The 4788-nt window shown below is 36.0% G+C and overlaps 2 pseudogenes; both read right to left on the reverse strand.

Annotated features, from left to right (window-relative positions):
• Nucleotides 1-865: 865 nt before the first annotated feature.
• On the reverse strand, nucleotides 866-2176 carry LOC105131145 (glucan endo-1,3-beta-glucosidase-like; annotated as a pseudogene).
• A 528-nt stretch (nucleotides 2177-2704) lies between these two features.
• On the reverse strand, nucleotides 2705-4002 carry LOC105131146 (glucan endo-1,3-beta-glucosidase-like; annotated as a pseudogene).
• Between the last annotated feature and the right edge of the window lie 786 nt (nucleotides 4003-4788).

Here is a 4788-nt window from a genome sequence, read left to right on the forward strand (position 1 = left end):
GACAGTGAACTTGGGAGTCGTAGTTTCAAGAACTGTGCAGTGCATATATGATATTGTTGATGTTGATTGGATTTGAACAGGCTTTTATGCCATGGCATTTCGTTAATTCATTCCAGTCAGTGAATTCTTAAATGACTTGAGTTTCAATACCATTTTCTTGACTTGGATTAAAAATGGTAAGAGTTTATAGGGGAATAAAGGATTTAGTAGGCTTGTCGACCAGACTGTTTTTGTATTATCAGGGTTCAGAGGTTAAAAAGAGAAGGATTTTGTATCTGTCAACAGAGAGGTATGCTGCTACAGTATCTGATGCCAAGAACTCCACCAACAGCGACATGGTTATCGACTGCCTTCCAAAACATATAAAATCAAGGAATTAAGCATCATTTCATGTATCCCTTCAGCTGTCATGTGTAGTCACGATTTTATGTTGCTCAGGTTTAAGTGCTTGACTGACTGGTTTATTCATGTCTGATCATCATCTTTATTTTCTCATTGTTAGTCGTAGTGAAAATATCTTACAGGCTTTCGGAGCATCAAAACCTTGCAAGTATGACAACTATTGCCCCTTTTGAGCCCGTCAGAATTTTACTGATGGTATTTCGCTACTGAATTTAAATCAAGAATAAATTTGGTATTGAATCTAAACCAACAAAACAGATAAAGGCATCCTTGATTAAGATAAAAATTCCATGATCAAGACCATCTCAACTAATTTGTCACCAAAAGGAAAAAGAAAAATCCTAGTAACTGAAATAATAAACCTAGAATCATCCTTTCTATTGGAAGAATGATCCTTTACTAAAATTAGGAGTAAGAACATCTTTGGTTAGTTAAAAACTAAAAAACCAAACTCAGAACTCTTCTAAGAAAATTGGAGTTGGTACTTGGACTGTTTATTGGGGAAGAAGAGGCCAAAATGTCTCTCAGTTTCAGCGCCATCCTTCTGGTTTTCATCAAACAAGGCAAACAAATAAGTTTCAATTGGCCGTCCTGGTTTCTTCGGAGTTCCATTTGCAATATGGTTAATCACATTCTGATAGTAATCTTCTGCGTGACTAAATGTAGCTGCATCATTCCCCACCGATGCCCAGCCAGTCTCCGATACAAGTATCTCCACATTGAGTCCACCTGCTCTCTCAAGTACAGAGTAGATGGCATCCAGTGACGCATCAAAAAGATTATGGTAATTCAAGTCTCCATCTTGCACAGCAGGTCCTTTTGGGTTAAGCAACGCATAGCCTAGATCGATATGTTGTGGGTTATCAATATAGCTAAAGCAGGTGTACACATTGACAAGAAGTGGTGCCCCTGTGGTTGCTAGGAATTGGACTATTGGGTTAATGTATGGGCCTGCACTAGCGCTAAATGCACCTGCTGATGGAGGATAGGACAAATTGAGCAGTCTGAGCAAATGCTATGGTACTGTAGATGTTTCGCATTGCAGGTAGAACAAATTGAGCTACAGCATCACTAGGCTTGACTTCATTACCGTCTGAAACGTATCGGAACTTGACATCAGGTGAGTAGGCTCGTATATTGGCCTGGACCCCAATTGTTTGCAGCTGAGGCATCAGGAAGCGCTTGTAGGTTTGGATTAGAACACCAAGGGTAAGCTCAATTTTTGTTTCTCTAATAGCCTAGAGTGTTTCTTGATTTGGATCATAGATTCTCATTCTGCCAATGCCATTGCTTTTATAAAAATCTACAACTTCTTGTTCAGAGGGTAGGTCATTGCCCAACCGTCCATTGCAGACACCTAAAGATTGAGCACCTGGTTGGAGTAGGAAACAAAGTTAAGATTATATGTTAGAAAGAAATCAGTGATTAAAAATTCAAGAGAAAGTATTGAGAGAAAAATAAACAACAAGAGGGTATAAAGATCAACAGATGCTCAAGGAGAACAAAAAGGGCTCCAAACAAGACCCAACAGCGAAATAAACGAAAAAAAAACTACAACCAGACAACACCATATAGCAATCTAACCAAGCCAACAGAAAAAGTAAGAGGGTGTGTGTCTATATATATATATATATATATGTATGTATGTATGTATGTATGCTAGAGAGAGTACGGTACCTGTTACAGCTTCTAGGCCAGACATCAAGAATCCAACAGACAAGAGGGAAATGGCAGCCATGATAGTTTTTTGACTACCTGCTTTAAAGAAAGCCATGGCGAACATTTATGACAAGATATTCTAAGATATAGGGATCGAATCCATGCACATTAAAGTAGTTTATAGCATAAATTTTCTACCAAAACTAGTCACATGAATTTACTAATATGAATCGCTTGCAAGAGTAATTAAATAAGGAAAATATTTTATTCTATATAAAATCTCATAAATTTACTAACGACACCCTTAAAAATAAAAATAGTAATGCTCCAAAACCATGCAGAAAGCATCCCTTGTTGAACATGATCAGTATTTAAAGATCTCATGTCATGAAACATGGCTAACGCACCTCCTCTGTTCCATTTCTCTTTTTCTCCTTTATTCTAAAGCAAACCTTCCAGTTTGTATACGCTTGAGAGGATCAAGAAACTTGCTTGAATATCAAATTAATAATTTGCAGAATGCAAACAAGTTTATTGTATTATATGAATAAGCCTGGCAGGACATCACAAGTAGCCTATGAGCTCAAACACTCTTGTTCGAACAGAAAGGAATTAGGTGCAACATGCTACACTATTTTTTCTATTAACCAAAAGTAAGTTGGTACTTGGGCTGTCTGTCGGGGAGGAATAGAACAAAATGTTGTTTAATTCCTGCTGCCTTCAGATTCTCATCAAACATTGCAAATAAGTATGTCTCTATAGCCTTTCCAGATCTTCTGGGTGTCCCTTGTTTCATATGATTAATTAGATTCCTATAGGAAGCTCCAGCGTTGCCAGCTGTTGCTGCATTTCCACCTTCAGATGACCAACCACTTACGGATACAGAAATGCTCAAATTTGCGGCACCTGCTTTCTCAAGAGCCGCATATAGAGCATCCAACAATGCATCAAACAAATTCTGATATCCATATTAACCATCTTGCACCACTACTTCTGGTGAAGTAAATAAGGCATAGTTAAGATCAATGCTTTGTGGGTTGTCAGTATATCTGAAGTAGGGATACACATTTGCAATAAGTGGTGCATCATTGGTCCTTAAGATGTTGATGATAGGGCTTATGTAAGGATCTGCACTGTCACTGAACGACCCTTTTGATGGAGGGTAGGATATGCCCGACAAAGTCGTATCTATCGCCGTTGAAAACTTAATTTGACCTTGTAAGTTGGCGGATACTAGTGCATCATGTTTGTTCTGCATTGCTGGTAGAACATATCGTGCATTTGCATCTCTAGGGTGTACTTCATTGCCAACAGCAATGTAGCGGAACCTCACATTGGATGAGTAGGCTACAACGTTGTTTTGTATCCAGGTTGTAGCAGCTGAGGCGTCAGCAAGGGCCCGAAGGTTGTCACTGGGGACACCAAGTTGTCATTGGGGACACCAAGGATGACTTCCATGTTTGATCCTCTCAGGGCTTCAAGTGTGTCTCTGTTTGGATAATAAATTTGCATCCTTCCAATACTATTTGTTTGATAAAGACTTACAACTTCCTGATCGGATGGCAAATTGTTTCCATTCTTTCCACAGAAAAACCCCTACGGATTGTGCATCTGCAACATAAACTGAATGCTAACGAGTTCTGTTGAAAAAAGTGAGCCGTCAACCCATCACTGCGATATATACATGATAGTAGTTCTTAGGGGGGTGTGATTAAGTCATAGCCTGCAAATAGCTCTCCAAGTCTTTTGGACCCGGAAGCTCAAGCATGCCTGCCGTACAAACTAATTTATTAACAGAAAGAAATTCATGGAGCCTTGCCAAAATCCAATTTTGACAAGCTAGTCTATTGAATATTCCACTTACAACAGACTTTGAATTTCTGACCACCATAAGAATCAAGTGAGGACCTCAGACAAAATCAAGAGCTCAATAACTGGCATTATATATGATATAAAGATATAAACATTGAGATTTTCTATTAATTTTGTATATCATTTGTCCTTAATTAGGCCTTTATTGCAAGTATTGCAAGAGTCAAAAATTATTAAACAATCGGTTCAGCTCAACATTTTAAGTTTTTAAATAAGATTTGAAGATATAATTTTATAATTATAATTAAAAGTCTATGTTAGATTGGCACTTATGTAATTATAATTTTATCCTCTCTTTTTTACATCTTGTAAGCTCATCCTTCCGGTTTTGAAAATTATATGATAATATATTGATCTAAGTTGATTGTTGATTTTTTAATTTTTTTTTTATTTGTAGTAAAAGAAATTTGAAAATTTACTAGAAATGAAGGATATTTTATGGAAAAAAAACTAATTTTTTATAAAAAATTAATGAAAAAATTAAGTTAGTGTTTGATATTATAGTAATGATTATTTTTTAAGGTGTTTTTTATTAAAAAAATATATCAAAATAATATTTTATTTTTATTTTTAACTTTAGTATATCAAAAGATTTAAAAATATAAAAAAATTTAAACAAAAAATAAAATTAAGACTTTGCAAAATCACATCCCACCGCGTACAAAAAAATATATAAAAAAAGGATTAATATTGAGTATCTCAAATTGTTGTAATGAGTAGGGGTGAGCAAAAAAATCAAAAAACCAATTAAACCGAGAAAACCGGAAAAAAAATAACTGAAAAAACCGAACCGAAAAAAAAACCAATTAAACCGATTAAAATTTTGAAAAACCCAGCCGGTTCGGTTCGGTTTTG

The sequence above is a fragment of the Populus euphratica genome, unplaced genomic scaffold (genome assembly GCF_000495115.2).
Source record: "Populus euphratica unplaced genomic scaffold, PopEup_1.0 scaffold76.1, whole genome shotgun sequence".
Taxonomy (NCBI): Eukaryota; Viridiplantae; Streptophyta; class Magnoliopsida; order Malpighiales; family Salicaceae; genus Populus; species Populus euphratica.